The 22,708-nt window shown below is 43.0% G+C and overlaps 1 long non-coding RNA gene across 15 annotated transcripts in view; it reads left to right on the top strand.

Moving 5' to 3' along the window:
• Window positions 1–22,708, top strand: part of LOC138845201 (uncharacterized) — a 192,243-nt gene that overhangs the window by 22,854 nt on the left and 146,681 nt on the right. For 3 of the 15 annotated variants that reach the window (XR_016220760.1, XR_016220756.1, XR_016220758.1), the window contains exons 3-4: window positions 373–425; window positions 6,881–7,018. The exons of 3 other annotated variants lie outside the window; for them this stretch is intronic. This is a non-coding gene — a long non-coding RNA (uncharacterized LOC138845201). 9 more of the 15 variants (XR_016220762.1, XR_016220754.1, XR_016220764.1 and 6 more) reach the window with 7 other exon arrangements.

Below are 22,708 nucleotides of genomic sequence, written 5' to 3' on the forward strand. Positions count from 1 at the left end.
ACTGGCCCCCAAGTCTCTTTTGTTAGTTTCTCTTCTAATCTTTGGGGAATTTAACCCACTTGCTGTCGGTCTCTTGCTGTTTACTCCTGGGATTCCACTACCATACAGAAGTAAAAGAAAAACTGAAGTCAAGTACCAGCTCCATGAATCTCTTCTTGGAGATAAAGTTTGTTTTTCTTTAACATTGCAACTAAGATTCTTAAAGTGAGTACAATATTTATATTTTGCAATGATTATTTATTTTGGTAAGAATAATCCCCAATTGAGGAGTTATAATGTCAATAATAAAATAGTAATATTTCTACCTGTAAACACACAAGAAATGGGTATTTTGTAAGCTCCCAATAATGTTTTCTTTTAATTTTTTTAAAGACTCGGAGTGCACAATCATGCCTGAAGGGCTCTTCTAAGTTCTAAAGAAAAAGGTAAAGAAAAAAATTTCATTTCTGTTTGATAGTTTAGGTAAATGTCTGGGCTAAATTAATGATCCTACAAGTTTTAATGTTTTCTATAATATGTACACTCGCTAGAATGCTGGGATCACTTGTGCTATTATTTAGACCATGTGTATGCCACTGTGTAGGACCCAGTCTTAAACAGTATTGAAATGGGAACATGTGAGCTGCTTTGTAAATGACCATCCTTATACTAGTTCCTTTTATGGTGATCGGCTTTGCAATGCTCTTCTGGGGCATACTAGTGAGCAATGTAGTAAACAAGCTCAGAGGTTTTGAAAAAAATTTCATCTGTCACTCATTGCGAGCCTTCAGTTGCTATAATTTCTTTCAGGATATGTTATTTCACTTCCGTTTTAAAAACTCACTTTAGGGAAAGAGTTTTTTTTTTTTTTTTTTTAAACAAAATGACATTTGAAACAACTGAGAGATCAGTTTTGGAGAAGGGCATTATGAAAGCACAGAGGAAAGAAATATAATCTTTTACATTTAATTTAGTCCATATGTATTGACAAAGGATAAAAGAATTTAACATCATAAAAGAAAATAAATGTAACTCTAAGAAGTGTATTTTCTCCCCCAGACAGGTCATTCACTCTTCTTAGAATCTGTTTGATCTTTGGTGTTTTTCCAGTGTCTGAGCCAAAGTGAATGTTGTCAAAGACCATCCTATTAAATGAGTAGATGGCTTCCTGCAGGCCTTCAGTTTAGTGCAACAAACATTTGCTAATCATGTCTGCAGCCAGTTACAGAAACTCACGTTTTAATTCTTTCTGAGGGAAAAAGACACTACTACAACATAAGCAGTAATGGAAAAATCCAGAGTTTAATATTGAGCTCAATAGCAAGTACCATTTGTTACCATGTGTTAAACACTGGTTCCTGTAGCTACAAGGGAGATGCAGTTGGGGTGGCCTTTGGGCTGGTTACTGTAGCTACAAGGGAGATGCAGTTGGGGTGGCCTTTGGGCTGGTTACTGTAGCTACTGGGAGACATGGTTGGGGTGGCCTTTGGTGCAGATGCTGCTTCTGATGCATGCACCTCCTATTGAGGAGCCTGGTTTCAGTTTCAGCTCTACTTACAATTCAGTTGGCAGCAGGTGATGGCCATGAATACTTGGATTCCTGCTTCTCATGGGGGAGACCCAGATGGAACTCCTGGTTCCTGGCTTGTCCTGGCCCAGCCTTGGTGGTTGTATGCATTTGGAGAGTAAACCAGTGGATGGAAAAAATCTGTCTCTCTCTCTCTCTCTCTGCCTTTCAAATTAAAAACAATTAAAAAAAGACATGATCATCGCCCTTAAGGAATTTACAGTCACAATCTAGAGGTAGGGGGAAGGGGAAAGTGATTAAACAGAGAAGTCAGTGGAATTGGAAACCACACTAAGTGTTGTAAATTATGCAGGGCGATCTAGTCTGAGTTTGTGTCTCTGAGGAGGTGACCAGCACAATGGAGTAGTCAGGGTCCCAGTGCTCACAAATGATGATATTTGAGTTTATAAAGTTGAGGGCAGGAGTAGGAAAACCGCAAGGGATGGCGTAGCACCTCGTGGCTGGGAACCGCAAGGCTACCACCTCCCTAGGGCTGAAGGGGAAAGGGAGCAGCTTCAGGACCCAGGAGAGAGCTCCATGGAGAGAAGCTGGGAACTTGGCTGCAGGATCATCAGCCCTGAAGTGAGCTGCAGGACGGGGGCTAAAGAAATAAACTCTGCAGCCTCCCTTCCTTATCTCCCTACCACTCAACTCCTGCTGAGGCTTCTTATTGGCTGAAATGAGGAGAAACCATGGGCAAAGGTTGGCTTCTTGGGCAGAGCTCAGAGTGGGGAGGGAGAGTTGGTCTGCAGAAGAAATTGGAACTCCACCAGAAATTGATAAGGGAAGCAAGTGGGGGAGAGGGCTGGGAGTGTGAGAAATAGGACAGAGGGAAAAGTGTACCAAAGGGCCCAGTGCTGAAAGAAAGTCCTGGTGAAACACAGGAGGAGAAGACTGTAGGTGAGCAGGCTTGGATGGCTGGCTAGGTGCTGGTCTGGATCCTGAGCACAGTGAGAAGGGGAGTGGGAGAATCTCTCCTGAGTGAGGAGCTGGGAGGAAGGCCCTGAGCAGATCCATGCTTTGAAAAGGTCAGGAGGGGTGGGGGCGAGGCCAGAGTGGACAAGAAACAGCAAGGTCAGTGTGTATTTCAGGTGCTTTGCAATGTTCACAGATCTTATGTTCCAATACTTGATAGGCATCTTTCCAGGTTAGCACCTCCTTTTTATTTTATTTTTGATGACTTGATTATTTGAAAGGCAGAGTGAGAATGAGAGTGAGATCGATCTCATATATATATATATACACACACACACACACACACACACACACACATACATACACACATTATATATATATATAAATTTCATTCCCCAAATGGCCACAACAGCCAAGTCTGAGTCAGACCCAAGTGAGGAGCCAGGAACTGCATCCTGGTCTCCCACATGGATAGCAGGGGCCCAGGTACTTGGGCTATCATCTGCCTTCCCAGGTACATTAGCAGGGAGCTGGATTGGAAGTGCCACAGCCAGGACTAGAATTGCTATTCTGACATGGGATGCTGAGGTTGCAGGTGGCACCTTAATTCACTGTGAAACAAGGCCAGCTCCAGACCTTCTTAAAGCTGCATAGTATTTCATTATGTACACAAATCTCTTCTCTAATTTTAAGGGGGGGTCACTTCAGCATGGCCAGTTTCTTCTATTATGTGCAGCGCTGCAGTGAACATTCTGTTGTCTGAAGAATAGATACCTATTTCTGTGTGTGGACATGTGACCAAGAGCCAGGAGCTTCTTCCAGGTCTCCCATGCAGGTGCCGGGGCCCAAGGACTTGAGCCATCTTCTGCTGCTTTCCCAGCCATAGCAGAGAGCTGGATAGGAAGTGGAGCAGCTGGGACTTGAACAGCCGTATATATGGGATACTGCCACTGCAGGTGGTGGTGTTATCTGGTATGCCACAGTGCTGCCCCAAGGGATTTTAATGTCTTAAAGTTGTCTACATTATATATTCCAATGGATAAAGTAATTAGCCAACAAAATTTCTGATAACTTCACATGCGAAACAAATAGCCAGACAAAGAAACCCACAAAACTTTTGGAAATGCTACCCAAGTAGTTTACAATGTTAGATATATTTGAATTATTAGTTAAAAATATAATGCAGTTTCATTACTTCATTAATCGTAGTTGCCTGAATACCAAAATGAAGAGGAAAGGAAGATAACAAGTAGCAGCAATTTTCTTGATATAGTAAACAGGGTGTGGCTGCAAGTGCAGAAGCTAACTCAACCAGGGCTAAGCACAGAAGGGCCCCTTTTATCATAAAACTGGAAAATGCAGACTAGAAGTGGCTGTGGGCACCTGACCCGGACACTGGAATGAGGCGGCAGGTTGTGCTTTCTCCTTTACCACTCCATCCGCCATTACTCTGCCTCCCTCTGGTCCTGCTTCATCTCTCTCAGCCTTTCACAGTCACTGTGTGTGTCAGGCAAGGTGGCCGCCAGCAGCCAGGACTAGCATGTCTGCATGTGGTGCTCCCAAGGCCAAGGGTGCGGCCTCTTTGTAGAGGAGACCAGGATGACTGATGGGGAAGGAAGTCGTTCCCGTTGTTCAGAAGTGGTTTAGAGGCAGGTGTTTGGTGCAGTGGTTCAGATGTTTCCTGGGATTCCTGCACCATATACTACTGCAGTGTCTGGCGGGAGTCCTGGTTCTGCTTCTGACCCAGCTTCCTGCTGATGCACATCCTAGAAGGCAGCAGGTGAGAGTGTAAGCACCTGGGTCCTTGCCACCTACATGGGACACCTGAATTGAGCGCAAGGCTTCCAGCTTGGCCATGGCCCAGCCCTGACTGCTGTAGGTATTTGAGGGGTGAATGGGTGAATGCAAGATCTCCTCACTAACCCCTCCTGCCCTGCCTCTGCCCCTTTACTGTCTTTTCTCTCTCTGCCTTTCTAACTGGGGATAGAGTTGTAGCACAGTGAGTTAAGCTGCTGCTTGTGATGCCAGTGTCCCATATTGGAGTGACAGTGTGAGTCCTGGCTACTGTGCTTCCAATCTGGCTCCTTGATAATATGCCTGGGAGGGCAGTGGAAGATGGCTCAAGTATTTCAGCCCCTGGCACCCATGTGGGAAACCAAGATGGAGTTCTGGGTTGCTGACTTCAGCCTGGCCCAGACATAACTATTGGAGCCATTTGGGGAGTGAACCAGCAGATGAAAGACCTCTCTTTTCTCTTTCTCTCTCCCTCTGTGAGTGTACCTATCTCTTTCTCTCTCTTTGCCTTTCAAATGAATAAATAAATCTTTAAATGAATAAAAATTAAAAAGAAATGATTTAGCTTTTATGAAACGTAGGTTCTCCTTTTGTAGGATATCTATGAGTTTAAGTGAATGTTGATGTAAAGTGGGAGTACTTGTTCCTGCAGGGGTACCCAGTAAGTGGTAGCTCCGAGGAGAAAGTCAGCAGGTGGTATGCCTTGGGAGGAAGCTAATGGACTCAGTCAAGTTCTAGTGACACATGAGGTGCCTGTGTGAGACTTAGAAAGGACTGTCTTGGGGCTAGTGCTGTGGCTCAGGAGGTTAAAGCCCTGACCTGCAGTGCCGGCATCCCATATGGGTGCCAGTTCGATTCCCAGCTGCTCCATTTCCAATCCAGCTCCCTGCTAATGCACCCAGGAAAGCAGCAGAGGATAGCCCAAGTGCTCCTGCACCATGTGGGAGACCTGGAAGAAGCTCCTGGCTCTTGGCTTCAGATCAGCTCAGCTCCAGCCATTGGGTCCATATGGGAAGTGCAGATGGAAAACCTCTCTCTGTAACACTGTCTTTCAAATAAATAAAATCTCAAAAAAAAAAAATATCTGTAAGGTAACCAGTGACAAGGATCTGGGAGTTGGGGATAACTCTTTGGAAACTTTGTGGTTTGAATCATGTGAGTTTGTTAGTGTTTAAACTGTCTTCATTCTGGTCCAAATATCCTCAGCTTCTCATAGTTAGAGACATAGACTGTGTGCTGGGAAGAGCTCAGGTGGTGGCTGTGCCCTGCAGGTATGTTGGAGCAAGTTCTCACCTGAGAGTTTTGTGCCAAAACAACACTGTGTTCTTGTATTGTTCTCTCAAGAGATTCTGGCCTACAGCTTGGGTTGTTCCCTTTTTTCATTGCTATTTTTATCCATTTGATGGTGTGGGTTTTTCTAAACTCTCACTTCATTTATTTCAAAGCAGCACTTTGAGAAAAAGACCCGTGCCAGTTTTATTTCTAAGTGTTATGTGAGGTCACAAGAGTGAACATTACAGAAAGCAATGAAGCAGGCAGAACAGTTCTTTCTGGGATCAGATTCAGTTTCTAACTGCAGGGCAGATATTTCTGGAGGAATCCACGACTTCAGAGGGTACGGTAAGCCCCTGGTAGTTATGGGGAGAATCCAGGGATGAAAACACAACCGTGGATAAATGTGAATATGCTATCATGTTTAGGGTGTAAACTTCTAGTTTTGAAGAATCATTTATATAATCTGCATTCTTTTAAAGTAGATGTGTAAGTAGTAGTAAATAGTAATCCCTACCACTCACAATGGTGTGTACTTATGTTATGTGAAAAGGAATTTATTACTAAAAGGGACAAAATGTGAGGAAATTATTTCATAATAAACATGGGTTTTTCTAAATTGCTATTATACCAGATCACCGCAACTTAAAAGTTTAAAACAACACAAATTTATCATCTCATAGTTCTGTAAGGCAGTAGTTCAGGTAGCACAGCTGTTTTTCTCTGCTCTGGGATTCACAAGCCAGAAATCAAGACATTGGCCAGGCCATGCTCCTTCCTAGAAGAAACACTCTTGGGGAAGAATAGGCTTCCAGGCTTTCTCAGGTTCTTGGCCAAATTCAGTTTCATGTGTTTGTAGGACTAAGGTTCTTCTCAGTGTCTGGAGGCCAGCTGCATCCTTGGTTCATGACCCCTTCCTTATCTTCAAAGCCAGAAATGGTGGGTGGAGTCTTTCTCAAGCTATGAATCCCCCTGGCCTCTCTCCTGTCTTGTTTCTCGTAGCATCTCTCCAAGAGACTGTGCCTTCCTTTTTCTGCTGCTAACAGCTTATATAATTGTATTGAAGCCATTGGGATAATCCAGAATGCTCTCCATATTTATTTGAAAGGCAGAGTTACAGGGAAGGGTGGGGGGAGTCTTCCATCTGCTGGAGGGGGCTGGGGAGAGAGAGAGGTGTCTTCCATTCACTGGTTCACTCCCCAGATGGCTGCAAAGATTGGAGCTGCACCAATCTGAAGCCAGGAACCCCAAAGTGTGACTGTATTTGGAGTTAGCATTTTTAAAGAGGTAAAAAAGGTTAAAATGGGTCCATTGGTGTGGATCCTAATCCAGCACAACTTGTGCTCTTCTAAGGAGCAGCAATGAAGACCCAGGGAGATGTGAAGACGCGGGGAGAAGGCAGACACCTCCAAGCCAACAAGAGAGCCTCAGAAGACACCAACTTGCCTGTACTTGATATGGACTTCAGCCTCCAGAACCGTGAGGAAATAGGTCTGCTGTTGACCATCCAATTTGTGGTACTTCACTATGGTAGCCCGAGCAGATAGTGTAGGCAGCTTTGTTCCAACTTGGGGGCCAGAGAAGAGCTGGCAGCTCCAGCCTACAGCAGATGTCCTGTCTTCATCGGGTGGCAGTTAGGATTTCTTCAACTCATGTGGCTCCAGAGAGACCTCTAGTGCCTGGTCACCTCTGCCTTGGTTTCCTAGTTGTGAATGATTCCTTCCCCAGAAACCCTTCACAATGTCAGAAAGAAGAGTCCTCTTCCGGGTGACTTCAGGGGCCACATGGCAGAGTACCGTGAGACCTGGGTACTTGAGCTCCATCATGTCCCCTCTCTCTGGCATTGTGATACCTATAGTTTTGTGACCTTGGCAGAAGACTGTGGCATAACTAGTTTTGGAAGGTCAGGTGATCTGAGTTCTTGGTCCAGCATTGTAAATAATTAGAAATTTTACACTGGGAAAGTCACTATTTTTCTCTAGCTGTGAAATGAAATGTGGTTGTATTCCAGAATTCTGTAATTGTGTGAATCATTAGTAGACATGGGTTACCTAGATGACTTAAAATAGGAATCTGAGAAATACCACCATAGACAGCTGAAGCTCAAATTCTACTCGTCCTGGGAAGTGCAGGACATCATAGCTTCCACTGCCATGTTGCTTCTTTTGCTACATTTCATGTAGCTACTCATTCATTTTAGATAAAAGGAAAGATTTCACAATAACTTCTTCTTGGAAAGGATCGAAGTTCAGTGTAGGAAATAAAGATTGTCTATTAATTTGCCTTCTACTTTTAACCACACTTCATTTCAGAGAATAATATTTTCCCTTATGTTTGAGTGGGGTCATAGAAACAGAATGTAGCAATGAAAACATGCTTCTCAAAAACCCACATAGCGCTAATGAGCACCTACCCTGGAGGGCATGCCCAAGTTCAAAATGTGGAACTCGGAGAATGCAAAATTTTTCATCTGCTGTTCATTATTGCTGTATGTATTCAGTTTCCTAAAGTCAGATGGTTTCTGTTAGGACACTGAATTTTCATGTCCAGTAAACATTTGTATGCACACCTCTCAAATGTGTTGAGTAAACAGAATGAATTCAACTTCCTGTGAGTTAAACTCATTTTGAATGTGAACATGCTTGAGAAACAGCAAAAAACTACCACCAAGAGAAAGTTCTGAGGTTCGGTTTGTACTCACCTTCTTTAGGACTTACTTTCTCAAAGATGAGACCTGAAACTACTGGGTCTGAATATAAAATGATAGAGTGCGTGCTAGGTAAGACTTGCATTAGCTCTAGTCTGCTTGCTAATTGGAATGTGAAAATAGCTTTGGAATGAAATCCAACCAAATTTTATTAGTTTGGCAGACCATTGAAGCCTGAGGAAAAGTGAAAAAAATATGCAGTTTTTGACATCTAAAATATTTTACCTCTAGGTCATGAATTTCTTTGGCAAATTTATATTTCTTGGATGAGTTACACATTATGAATTTAGGGGTTCTCAACATATTTGAATATAATTTGTAGTTGAATATACTGTATGTGTTTATTCTAACTCTTCAAATCTTTTTTTTTTGTCTATTATTAAATGAGTCTCAAGATTTTAAGGAAGAGTTTCAGAGAAAGCCATGATTTTCAGAGAGTGATAGAATAATTTTTAAACTAAAAATGTTAAGTAATAGAATAGTGTAATTAGGGCCAAATTCCAAGAGCAGGGAAGTGAGGGAGAATGAGCTGTTTACTATAGCAACAATAGTGAAAATGGAGAATGAAAAGCTTTCCAGAGGCCTCAAGTACCCTTGAGAGCAGTGTGGTCAGCAGGGGTTTTGTCTCAAAAAGAAAGTTTCCTTTGATCATCAGGTACTAAATTGAACCTCTTAGTGGGAGCCCCAAATAGTATGATAAACTGATAGACTGCAACCTTTGTGCTTGTGCATGGGGCAGGTGCATGTGAGGGGAAGGGCTTGGGAGGATGTACCCATAGGCAATGCATTTCGCATTTACAGTGAAAATGTGCTTATTTGAATGACAGACTTATTGGGGAGAGGTGATTGGAGGAGATAGTGATTTTTTTCTTGGGCAATTGAGGAAGATTCATGGGGAAGTGTCATTGTTTCAGGTCCTTAAAGAATCTGTAGTAGTTGATAAATACAGGAAAATTAACCACAATTAACAATGACAGAAACTAAAGTTTGAGTTTGTTAGGTATAGTCTCAAGCTCTTTAAAATGTATTCTCTTAAACATTAAGGACGAGTAATTATTGTGTCCATTTTAAAGGTGAGGTAGATGTAATAATACCAATCTGACAGAAGGGTGTTTGAACTCCAACGTGTTGATTGATGTAACTGTGCTTCTTCCAAGAGAAGAGAAATCTAAAAGGATGAGACATTGAAAGAAGTGTTTTATGAGAGAAAATGAAATGTTTTGTGTGGCTTAAGTACCAGATGTTTGGGTCACTGAAGTGGGAGAAAGAGCTAGAAACAAGGTTGAGGCCAGATGGCAAAGCCTTGACTATCACTCTAAACACTTTTCTCCTATCTGAGCAGTTTTGCAATGGGGGTAATGCAACTTGCAACTTAATTACATAATTACATGAAAGTGCACTGATGAGGCATGGTTAGTAGGAGTGGACAAAGGCAGATATGGGAGACATTACAGAAAGTAGAACTGGCTGTAACTATGTGAGGTGGGAGAGAGAGTACCAGAATTTCCACGGTTTGGCATATAGTTGTACTATTGACATAAGGCGTACAAGGGCAAGAATCTGGTATGAAAATGATATGTTGGATTAGAAGTGTATTGAGTTTGGGACAATTATCCAGATAGAGCTGTCCAGTGAGAATTAGGAAAATCCAAGTGTAGGACAGGGTAAGAGAATATGGCAGATCCATTACAAACGTTAAGAGTTGAGGCTGGGGAACAGCATGGAATATATTATAAATATATATTATATATAATATATATCATAAAATTATATATAATTATATATAACAATTTATATATTTATAATATAATATAAATATAATATTTATATATAAATATATATTATAAAAATGAGGAAGACCAATATTAAATTACTGAGGAGTCCTGAATTTAAAGATTAGAGAGAGACTAAAAGTGGTAGGAAGACATAGGCACATGGTCAGATGACCCAAAGGCTAAACAGGCCTTTCCCAGATTATCCGGGGCTGGAAAGTGTCTTGTGGGTAGTGACCTTGTCTCATAGTTTGGTTCCTTGTTTCAGTTAGCGGTGTCTTATGTGTAATGGGAACTCTATAGGTGCTTGTTGAATTGAGTTGTGTATGTCTGTCCTGGGGAATCAAGGATATGATAGGTTCTGCAGCGAAAGTTGTGTGTATTCCTTGAGTCTTTGGCTTTCTTTAGTAGCCAAAACAGGAGCAATAAAGTGAGGATAATAATTCTTATGATCAATTCAGTATTGATTTTATTCTTAGGCTTTTGAATATTTTCTTTTTGTGCATGTCACAATAGGGATTATCAGGCCTAAGAGAACAAACAAGTGTAGTCAAGATGGGAAACACATGAGCATGGACCATATTTTAAGAAAGGCAGGTAGAGAGACATAAATGATGGGTTTGGAATGGGTTATTGACTAAGAAAGCCAGGGACTGTTCCGTTTCTTTAGGCATAAAATGAAGGGACTGGGACTATGAAATGAAATGAAATGAAAGCCAGGGACTGTTCTGTTCTATTATTCATAAAATGAAGACGATAGAGTTCACATTACCCTTTTCAATAAGCTCATTGAGAATTCTACATGTTTCACAACCCTGAGGTATATTTACAGAAAAACTTGGCAGTGATAGCTTTAAAATGGACTTCCTGTCACTGGAAAGCATCACAGGCATATTTAGATAAGGGAGCTCCAAAATGACCAGGCAAACAGCTCTTCAGTGTGATATTTCTAAGTCTAATGAGCAATTAGGGAGGACTGATAGAATCCACCAGGCTCATCTAAGCTGCAGACCCCATGGAGAGCTAAGCTAATGGAAAGAGTAGAACACTACTTAACCCCAGGCCTGAGGACATGAGCTGAGAGATGGGGTATTTTGGAGATATATGGACTCTTGCATAATGAGGGAAAATGGCCATGACCAGATTAGTGCTTCATTTTCTGCTCTCTGCACTAGAGGGTTTGATAACAGTGTAGTTTATGTCCAAATGCCGAAGACTCTGGCAAAGGCAGACACTGAGACAGCATTTAAAGGCAAGAGATAACAGCCAGAAGAAATTTCATTTATGTTTAGGGTTGTCAGATAAAATACAAGATGCCCAGTTAAATGTGGATATTCAAGTCAATAAAAAATAGTATATTTCCCATGCAATATTTAGGATAGATTTATACTAAAATTGCTGGAATCTATCTGAAATTAAAATTTAACTGGTTGTGTTGTGTTTTTATTTGCCATATCTGACAATCCCACTTAAGACCACAGAGAAGTTGTCTTTCTTTTTGCAGTGAAAACTCAAGAGTCAAAGAAACTAATTTAGGTTTATTTTTTATTTTATTTTTTTTGACAGGCAGAGTGGACAGTGAGAGAGAGAAATAAAGGTCTTCCTTTTGCAGTTGGTTCACCCTCCAATGGCTGCTGCGACCGGCGTGCTGCAGCTGGCGCACTGTGCTGATCCGAAGCCAGGAGCCAGGTGCTTCTCCTGGTCTCCCATGCCGGTGCAGGGCCCAAGCACTTGGGCCATCCTCCATTGCACTCCCAGGCCACAGCAGAGAGCTGGCCTGGAAGAGGGGCAACCGGGACAGAATCTGGCGCCCCGACCGACTGAGACTAGAACCCTGTGTGCCAGCGCCACAGGCGGAGGATTAGCCTATTGAGCTGCGGTGCCAGCCTAATTTAGTTTTAAACATTTAGGTTGGTCCTAGGGAAACTTCAGTGTATACCAAGCTGTGGAGGTGAGAAACCAATTAAGAACAGGCATGTTTGAAGATCCTTGGGATGTTCCTGGCTTATCTTTTATAGACATATATTTTTTAATGGTGGTAAAGTATGCAAAGCATACTCATTTGGAAATGAACAATCAGTGCACTAAGTATATTCCCATTGTTGTGCAACCAGCACCACTGTGGGGAGCAACCAAGACTAGACTAAATTACTGGAACTGCTAAGACTAATTCTATGCATCTGATCTCCCACAATATGGCGCTGAGATAGAGCAAACAACTTCCACACAGTTGCCTCACCAATTCAACTAACAAGCTGCAGGAGCTGATCCTGCTCCTGATTGGAGGAGAGCAGCGTGCTTGGCGTGTGGGCAGCAGAGCTGGGATTGGTGGAAGAGGACTATAAAGGAGGAGAGAGACAACATGCACCAGGAACACCTGAGGAACATCTGAGCAACCCCTGAGAGAGCCGGCCGGTGGTGTGCCGCTCCTCCGCGGAAGCGGGGAAAGTGGTGGGGATGCCACCCCTCCACGGAGGTTGGGGGGGGGGGGCGGCAGCTAACCCGGGATGGCGTCGTTCCTCCTTGAGTAGGGGAATGGCAGCAAACCTGGGAAGGGTTGGGCAAAGAGAACAGTGCAGGGTCCGGTGTCGTTCCTCCACGAGTGGGGGAGCGACACACCACTATCCATCTGCAGGTGAAAAAACCTTCTGATGAAATAGTGACTCCCCATTCCCCTTCATCACCTCTCTGGCAACCACCATTCCACTTAGTGTCTCTATGAATTGGATTCTTCCAGATACTTTGTATCAGTAGAACCACACAATATTTGTTCTTTTGTGTCTGGCTCATTTCACTAAGCATAATGTCTTCAGGGTCCACCCATGTTGTAACATGTATTAGAATTTCATTCCTTTTTAAGACTAATACTCCACTGTTTATAGTTCCATATTTTGTGTGTTCATCTGTTGATGTCGTTTGGGCTGTTTCCACATTGTAATATTTTGTGAATGATGCTGCTGTGATTGCTGGTGTGCAAATATCTTTTCAAGCCCCTGTTCTCAATGGTTTTGGATAGATACCTAGAAGAAGAATTGCTGGATCATATGATACATATTTTGAGGGAATACTATGATGTCTTAAACAGTGGATATACTATCCCACCAGCAATGCACAAGGATTCCAGTTTTTCCACATACTCACCAATACTTCTTACCTTCTGTTTTTTTGATAGTAGCCATCCTAACATGTATATGTAGATATAACTCGTAAGGATAATGTGTTTCTTCTGCTCCTAGTTTAAACAAGAATGATTCTTTTCTTTTTTGATCCAGATCACAGTGATCTTTGGCATTGACATCAAATTATACATTTTTTTGCAGAAGATATGTCTATAAGGTTAAGAAATTTTAAACTGGTTCTGAAGGTACTGTCGAAAATAAGAGTTCTAGAAAAATTTCAAGCAGTGACAGCATTAGTGGACTAAACACATCCCGCACTCCCCTCCACCTTGCCTTTACAGGATACAATATGCACAAGTTCTAGTCTGGTTGCTAAAACACACGTTACAACACAGATGTCATGATTTTGGAGTCAAACCACATAAGCCCATACCTAAAAATGGGCTAAACAGATGTCTCTTCCTGGATGTTAGTTCCCAGGATATTCTGAATTTTCAGGAAGAACACCTAGGATGACAGATTCAGAGACAGGATGAGCTGAATCCAAGTTTCAGGCAGAATTTGATTCCTCCCAAAACTCATTATTAACCACCTTTCAGAAACTCAAGGACAACTGTTCCTATGGTAACAGAAGTCTGAAAGCGAGAAGGCGTTCAGCAGCTTGGCATTTCTTAGCTGGCTCCACACTGATCCACCTTGCTGGTGGAGGAAATCACGGACCTGGGCCAAACACAGCCTCACCGGCAGGAGATTTTACTCCACAGCTCCCCTTCCCCATAGTTCCTTAGAAGAAAGCAATCTGGTGCTGTCTTGTGTGTCTTCCAGCCTTCCTTGGGTCCCTTTCCCAATATCCTGGTGTGTGCATGTGGGATTCTAAAGCTATTCATATTCTGCCTGTCTGACTCATCTCTATGTAAATCTACAGTCATGTTCTTCGTAGCTGTCAGTGAATCATTCAAGGTGTGCCTTTGGCTCAGTTGAATAAATCCATAGGAATAAAAAAATATTCTAGTGTCCCTTGAGCAGGGCTTCTTGGATTGCTTATTAAGCAGATGCCACATTTTATTAGCTGTTCTTTTTTATTGTAAAAACATTTCCTATAAGTGAACACTTCTGAATTTTTTAGTTTCATTTTGGTTGGTATTAATGGCACCTTTTATTGTTTCTCTACTTGTAAGTGACCAATATGAGCAGCCTGCTTGTAGATTTTGTAGCTACAAATGCCATTTTATTTTTAAATACTCTCATCCCTCTGAATAAATTCAATGTAATTTACAGTATATGTGAGGGTAGACTCATAGATGGCCTTGTGCTTTTAATACCATACACAGATGGTGATATGAGCAACTGAATACACAGCCCACATGGACACAGCTCATTTTGAACCACAGACTCAATGCAGAACTGATCTGATCTGTTAAGGCTGTGCCTCATTTGGCACATTGTTTGTAAATATCCAGGAGTGATTATCAGTGCTTTTCTTTTATCCAGAAATATTAATTTGGCAGTATTGACATAGTTAATGAGTTTTTCTGGAGATCATATATATATCAAGTTGACATATACAAGTGAAACACACATGCAATCTTTCTGTCTCTTCCCCCTGCCATCAACAACAGTGTACACCAGAAGCTCTGCCTGTCAGAGCACAAAAACCTTGAGTCCAGCTCTTCCACTCTTCTGCTCCACTCCAGACCCTCACAGCTTTGACTCAAAGACAACTCAAAGCTTTTTTTATTAAAATGTATTTTTTATTTATTTAAAGGTAGAGACAGATCTCTCCCATCTGCTCATTCACTCCTCAAATGCTCTCAATGGCTGAGTCTGGACTAGGCTGAGCCTAGGCACCTGGAACTCAATCCATGCCTCCCATGTAGGTGGCAAGTGCCTATGTGCTTGGGACATCATTTGCTGCTTCCTCGGATGTGCTTTAGCAGGAAGCTAGAATCAGAACTGGAGCCAGGACTCGAACCCAGATCTTCCAGTATGGTTTCTGGGCACCCCAAGCAGTGTTGAACTGTTGTGCCAAACACCTTTTCCAAGGATGAAGTTTTTAAACAAACTGGATGGAGCCTCAAAGAACTGAATTGAATGTTTTCATGACTGTCTATGGCTGAAAAGTGATTTATGAGTCTGGAGTATCATTTCGGAGGTTCTCATCTAGCAGGCGGTGGGGGCTTGGACAGAAGATTGCTGGTTGCATTTACTGGAAACATGGAATCACGTCATGTTCAGATCTAGACTCCAGCCTCTTTACCAACCTCCTCCTCACATCCCTTTTTCTAGCTCCACTTTCCATTTCCTGAAAAACCTTAGTAGCCTTAGAATTGGATTCTGTTCTTGGAAGAACTAGCCACGGTGTTTCAGGGACCCAGGCTGTGAAAACAATGGGATTAAGCATTGTAGATGAGCTAACAAACCCTAGTTCTGAAGAACAAACCTTTATTAAACTTGCCAGGTGAAGTGAGCCTGTATTTGGCATCACTCTCCCCAGAACTTACATAGGTTACTAGGAAAGCACAGATGATTCCAATCAGTGGACATGGTGACAAGGATGCTGATTGACACCTAGAACGAGACAGGGTTGCTGTAGCTCTGCCTTCCATCTGGCTTGGGTTAAAGCTGGTTTATTTTGGCTCTGAGGTTCCTAATGTCGTTTCCAATAGCAAGGCTTCTCAAGGTGCATGATTTTAAGGAATAAAGTTTCTCCGTCCTCTGTCCTTGAGGCTGATGTAATTGAGAGAAGGAGCCTGTTAGGGTTACGTCCTTGATGTTTGCTAGCAGAAGCCCTGTTCCTGTTTGATAGGAGGATAACCATCCTTGCAGGAGGGTGGGTGGGTGTGCAGCGGAGGAGGAGGGAGCCTGGCCATAGGCAGAGGTAGAGCAGAGAGGAAACGTGGAGAATGGGTTCTGGACCTTGGCCACATGTGTGCACTTGTGCCAAAGAATGGATGAGGAGTGGGGAATACATCTGATGCCTGAAGGCAAAGACAGCTGTGCAGCCCCTGCTGCACCCCCTCCGACTTTGATATGCATGGCATGGAGCAAGTGCTGTCTAAATATTTGTTGAATGAATCAGTGGAGGAAGAGGAGAACAATTGAAGACAGGAGTACAGGTGCTGTGGCTGTGGCTCTGGCTGGGAGAGCTCCCTGAGAACCAGGAATTCCAGAGACCAAATCCACAGCCCCTTGCTGTCAACACAGCCACCTCGAGTGGGGCGGATCCCAGGGGCAACTTTGCCCTCCAGTGGCAGTGTAGGGGAGAGGTGAGAAATGGAGAACTCTCAAGGACATGATGTATCTGAGGGGGTTGATGGGAAATGAGTGAAAATAAGTCCTCCAATCTTTTTAAGCCTACTGTGTGCCTACTCTGCTTCAGGTACTGGACTGAACCCTTCGCATTCTGCACACCATCTCATCTTTGCAACAAGCCTCTGCAGTGGTGGCAGCCAAGTCCATATTAGCACCCAGTGAGGAGCCTGTGGCTCAGGGCACTCACATGATTGACTCACGTAGGCAAGACAGGCAGCCAAGGTCACAGCTTGCTCTCTCTGGCCCCAAAGCCTCTTTCCCTCCACAAAGTCCATCTCTTGTTCCCTATGCTCTCTGAGATAGCCCTTGCAGTACACCTGTCTTTTGCTCCTGGAGACCTTAAATACTGATGCCACTGGTGTTGGAACCCCGCAGGTGAGGTTGGACCCAGGAAATCCTTTGGCCAGTTCTCCTGAGCATGATACTGGACAAACAAGACAAGGGTGGCCTTCCAGACCTGGGCAATGCCTGGGATCATTGCTCTCCTTTTCCTGGGAACTGGCTGCTTCCCCTTCAGGGTGGCACACAGCATTAGTGGAAAACGAGGGACTCAACTCTTTAGTTCTTCATTCTCTTCTTGCCTCACTCGCAAACAAATGAATGGAACTTGTAAACTTGATTGCAAGGCTAGCCCAAATAAGACTTGCCCTACAATCATTTTGAAATGTAGGAATAATCCATAAAGGTTGTGGGGGTTACTTTGGCTAACAAGATAAGGAAAAAATTATAAAGCTAGAGGACGAGGTGCTATTGGCACATTTTTAAATGGCAATATTTTGAAATTGAATTTCATTTTTAAGAACCAATTTATAGAAACACTTAAAAATATAGATAAGGGGGTTGGTGTTGTGATACAGCAGGCTAAGCCACTGCTTGTAACCCATGTAAGAACTGGTTCAAGTCCTGGCTGCTCCACTTCTATTCAAGCTTTCTACTAAAGTGCTTGGGAAGGCAGTGGGTGGTGGCCCACGTGCTTAGGCCCTTGCTACCTACATGGGAAACCCAGATGAAGCTCCTGGCTTTGGCCTGGCCCAGCCCTGGCCATTTGGGAAGTGAACCCATGAATGGAAGGTCTCTGTTTCTTCCTCTCTCTTTGATGCTCAGCCTTTCAAATAAATTTAAAAAATTTAAAAAATGCACATAAACATACCTGTGCTAGGATGTTCATTCCAGTATTGTTTGTAATAGTTTAAAAGTAGAAATGTTCTAAGTGGGGTTAAGCTTACTGGATGTGTCTTTCCATTGAATACTACAGAACTATTAAAAGGAGTTAGACATTGACATTGTGGTTAGTGGGTTAGGCCTCCACCTGCAATGCTGGCATCTCATATGAACACTGGTTCTAGTCCTGGCTACTCCACTTCTGATCCAGCTCCCTACTAATGTACCTGGAAAATCAGCAGAAGATAGCCCAAGTGCTAGTGCCCCTGCCACCACATCATAGACCTGGTTGGAGTTACAGGCTCCTGGCTTCAGCCTGGCCAAGCCCTGGCTGTTGCAGCCAGTTGGGGAGTAAGCCAGCATATGGAAGATCACTCTTGTTCTCACTCTCGCTCTCTAACTGTGCCTTTCAAATAAACAACTTTTTTTTTTAAAGAAGCAATTAGACACTTCCAAATGTGCTGACATAAAAAGATATGGAGATTGAAGGCGTGAAAAAATCAACTTGAAGAAAAATATTGCATGCCTATGTTCTAAACATGTTGGAAAATGCTTGGAAGGACATATACCAACTATTTTCAGTGATTAACTTTGAAGTTAGAGGAAAACTCAAGAGTGAGTCTTACTTTTTTTTAAAATAAGATTATACATATATATTTTTCCCAGAAACATTTTGTTTAAGGTATACGGACTTCATGCATTTCATAAATGCAACTTTAAGAACATGATAGTGACTCTTCCCACTGTACCCACCCTCCTACACTTCTTCCTCCTCCCTCTCCTATTTCCATTCTTATTTTTTTAAAGAATTATTTTATTAGAAAGAGTTACACAGAAAAGAAGAGGCAGAAGAGAAAGAGGTCTTCCATTCTGCTGGGAGTGAACCAGAGGAATCACTCCCCAAATGACCACAGTGGCCAGAGCTGAGCTGATCTGAAGCCAGGAACTTCTTCCAGGTCTCCCATGAGGGTGCAGGGGCCCAAGCACTTGGGCCATCTTCCACTGTTTTCCCAAGCCATAGCAGAGATATGGATTGGAAGAGGAGCAGCTGGGACTTGAACTGGCACCCATATGGGATGCCAGCGTTGCAGGCTGGGGCTTTAACCCACTATACCACAGCACTGGCCCCTCCATTCTTATTTTTTACTAAAACCTATTTTCAATTAACTTTGTACACAGAAGATTAACTCTATACTAAGATTTCAACAACTAGTGTGAAAAATACCTGTTCCTCAACAGTTTCTGATTTCTTCTGTGACCCACTGCTCATTCAGGAGTGTGTTGTTCAGTCTCCATGTATTTGTATATGCTCTAGAGACTCTCAAGTTGTTGATTTCCACATTCATTCCATTGTGGTCAGAGAAGATGCATGGTATCATTTTGAGTTTTTTGAATTTGCTGACACTTGCTTTCTGGCCTAGCATGTGGTCAATCCTAGAGAAAGTTCCATGCACTACCGAAAAGAATGTGTATTCTGCAACTGTAGGAGAAAGTTCTGTAGATATCTTCTGTTAGGTCCATTTGGTCTATAGTGTCAATTATCTGTTGTTTCTTTGCAGAGTGCCCTTCTTTTTCTCTCAATAGTTTTTGTGTTAAAGTCTAGTTTGTCTAATATTAGGATGGCTACACAAGCTCTGTTTTGATTTCTGTTGGTATGGAATATCTTTTTCCATCCTTTCACTTTCAGTCTGCATGTATCTTTGTTGATGAGATGCGTTTCTTGTAGGCAGCAAAAGATGTTTTTTTTTTTTTTTAATCCATTCAGCCAGTCTGTGTCTTTTAACTGGAGAGTTGATGCCATTTACATGCAAGGTGACTATTTATAAGTAATGACTTGGCCCTGCCATTTTCCCATAAATATTCCTATAATTTACTTTGGATTTCCTTTGTACTTTTACTGACAGATTTTCTGCCTTTCCCTTCTTTCATGGTGATGACCATGTTTCTGTGTCCTTAAGCATCTTCTGCAGAGTTGGATGGATGCTGACAAATTCAATTTCTTTTTGTCATGGAAGGTCTTTATTTCACCTTCATTCATAAATTACAGCTTTGCAGGGTATAGTATTCTGGGTTGACAGTTTTGTTCTCTTAAGACTTGGACTATGTCTCACCATTCTCTCCTAGCCTGTAGTGTTTCTGATGAGAAATCAGTTGTGAGTCTAATAGGAGATACTCTGAAAGTAATCTGGTGTTTCTCTCGTGAACATTTTAGAATCTTTTCTTTGTTTTATTGTGGAGTGTTTGACTACAATGTATCATGGTGAAGATCTTTTCTGGTCATGTCTATTAGGAGTTCTGTGCTTCCTGTACTTAGACATCCCTTTCTCCAAATTAGGGAAGTTTTCTGTAATTATTTCACTAAAAAGGCTTTCTAATCCATTCTCTCTTTCCATAAGACCTGTATGTTGGGTTGTTTGATAGGATCCCATAGATCTCCAACACTATTTTTAGTTTTCTAATTTCTTTGTCGTCTTTGTCATCTTTGTCTTCGTCATCTTCATCATCGTCATCATCGTCATCTTCATCTTCGTCTTTGTCTTCGTTTTCATCTACTGGAAAATTTCCAGCAGTTTGTCTTCTTACTCAGATATTCTTCCTTCTGCCTCACTGATTCTGTTGTTAAGGCTTCCCACTGCATTCTTAATTTCTTCTATTGAATTCTTCACTTCCAATATTTCATTTTAGTTTCTTTTTAAAATCTCAATTTCATGATAAAAATTTCTTTCATGTCATGTATGGATTTCTTTAGATCTCGGATTTGTTTCTGATTACTTCTAAGTAACCTACAATCAATTTTTTGAATTCCATTTCTGCAATTTCTTCAATCCTTTAATTTTCACATCCTAGTATTGAAGTGTTATATTCTTTTTGGAAGGGGTCATGTTCTCCTTGCTTCTTGAATTGCTGCACTTACTTTTAGGCATTTGTAGAAATACTTGTGTTTTTTTTTTTCCTTCTGCTGCTTTTATCTTTGGACTGTGCCTCTGTGTATTAGTGGAGTGTCTTTTCTTTCTTTCTTTTTTTTATTTTTTGACAGGCAGAGTGGACAGTGAGAGAGAGAGACAGAGAGAAAGGTCTTCCTTTGTCATTGATTCACCCTCCAGTGGCCGCCGCAGCTGGAGTGCTGCAGCCGGCGCACTGCGCTGATCCGATGGCAGGAGCCAGGTGCTTCTCCTGTTCTCCCAAGAACAGGGTGCAGGGCCCAAGCACTTAGGCCATCCTCCACTGCACTCCCTGGCCACAGCAGAGAGCTGGCCTGGAAGAGGGTCAACCGGGACAGAATCCGGTGCCCCGACCGGGACTAGAACCCCGTGTGCCGGCACCACAAGGTGGAGGATTAGCCTAGTGAGCCGCAGTGCCGGCCGGAGTGTCTTTTCTTTCAGTGAGTACCTTGAGGCAAGTACTGGGTGTGAGCAGGGACCTCTGCTCCAGGGTGAGTGGAGTGTCCAAGGTGACTCCCAATTTGGGCATGGTAAATCTCCTATATATATATTTTTTTATCAGAGGGGACATTTGATCAGCTTTGTTGGCTTAGTCTCACATTCGCTTCCCCTCCTCCAACAAGATCAATGCCTGGGCACTAGCTCCAGCAGGTACAATAGTCAACCACATGGTCACCAGAACCACACAAAGTATCCATGCAGCATTTGGCGTGAGCACAGATCCCACTGCGATGACATTCCTCAGGGAATCAGTGAATCCTGAGCATGTGGAGCTGCCCACAGTGACTCCCCAAAGACCTTGCCACATCCTGTGTCTCCATACCCAGCCACAGTGTTTTCACAGTCCCAGCATGTGAGGCTGCTATAGTCCTGAGCACTCAGTGCGCTGTCATTTCTCCCATCCAAACTCGGGAGTCTCCTCTCAGCTGGTTCCTGGGTACACAGACATGAGCTGGTGCAGCTGTTACATATGGCCGTCAAGGCCCCCACCCACTCTCAGCTAGTTATAGAACACTGGCTGGGTGATCGAGAGAGAGAAGCATGCCCCCCCCCCATTTCTCTAGGTTGTCAGGCATCCTTCCCCCATAGGGTGCTAAGCCCAACTCACTCCAGCCTCTTCCCACAGCTTTATCACCAGTGGCTTGGGCTGCTGTGGTCTGGTCTCGCCTCATTCTCCAAAGCTGATGCTAAGGCTCTCGGCTGTTGGTGTCCTGATTTGTGCACGTCCACACACTCCACATATATCCACAGTGTCCCTCTAATTTGTGTCGAGTTTCCTCTGCCAGTTTTTCCTTAACTCTTCTCTGAGATTGTACTCTCTCCATTTTTTTTTTTAAACTATCTTCCCCTAGATTAGAGTAGTAAGCTCCTTTCCTATTCCACCATCATGGTGCCTCTTGATTTATTTATTGATTTATTTGGAAGTTAGAGTTACAGAGGGAGGGAGGGAGGGAGAGACAGAGAGAGGTCTTACATCTGCTGGCCTACTGCACAAATGGCCACACATCCAGGGCTTGAACAGGCAGAATCCAGGAACCAGGAGCTCCTTCAATGTCTCCCATGTGGGTGCAGGAGAGCAGGCATTTGGCCCATCTTTCGCTGCTTTCCCAGGCACATTAGCAGGGAGCTGAATTGGAAGCATAGCAACTGGGAGCTGACCTGGTGGCCATATGGGATGCTGGCACTGTAGATGACAGCAGAACAGCACTGGTTCCGAGTTTCACTTTTTAGATAATGCACTCCTGTGTGGTTTTACTCTTTCATGAATAGCATGTTCATGTGTGACTTGTGTATTCCAAAAGACAGTAAAAGGAAAAACAGAATCTGGTGGTTTGGGAAATTAAAGGGCCACTGAGTTAAAGGCTACTTCAGGTTTCTTGCTGTGGAGACGGATGTGGTTTGCAACACCCATTTGAAGGCACAGTATTAGCATTCCTGAGGCCTGGTGTGAGTTCAGTGGTGGTGGTCACAGAGACTGTGGTGCTCAGAAGTGTTCTGGGAACTGTTAATAAATACATTTATTGTGGTCAAATTCAATGCCATGTTAGTGGCTAATATAAAGAACGAGTTAGCTGATGCAGTTAAGAGAGGGGAGCATCTAGGCTGAAAGCCAGTTGCAGCAGAGGTAAGGGAGGCAGTATCCTCCAGGGAAGTACCAGGAGGCTGTG

Source organism: Oryctolagus cuniculus, chromosome 14 (genome assembly GCF_051225735.1).
Source record: "Oryctolagus cuniculus isolate XC-2025 breed Fujian yellow rabbit chromosome 14, ASM5122573v1, whole genome shotgun sequence".
Lineage (NCBI taxonomy): Eukaryota > Metazoa > Chordata > Mammalia > Lagomorpha > Leporidae > Oryctolagus > Oryctolagus cuniculus.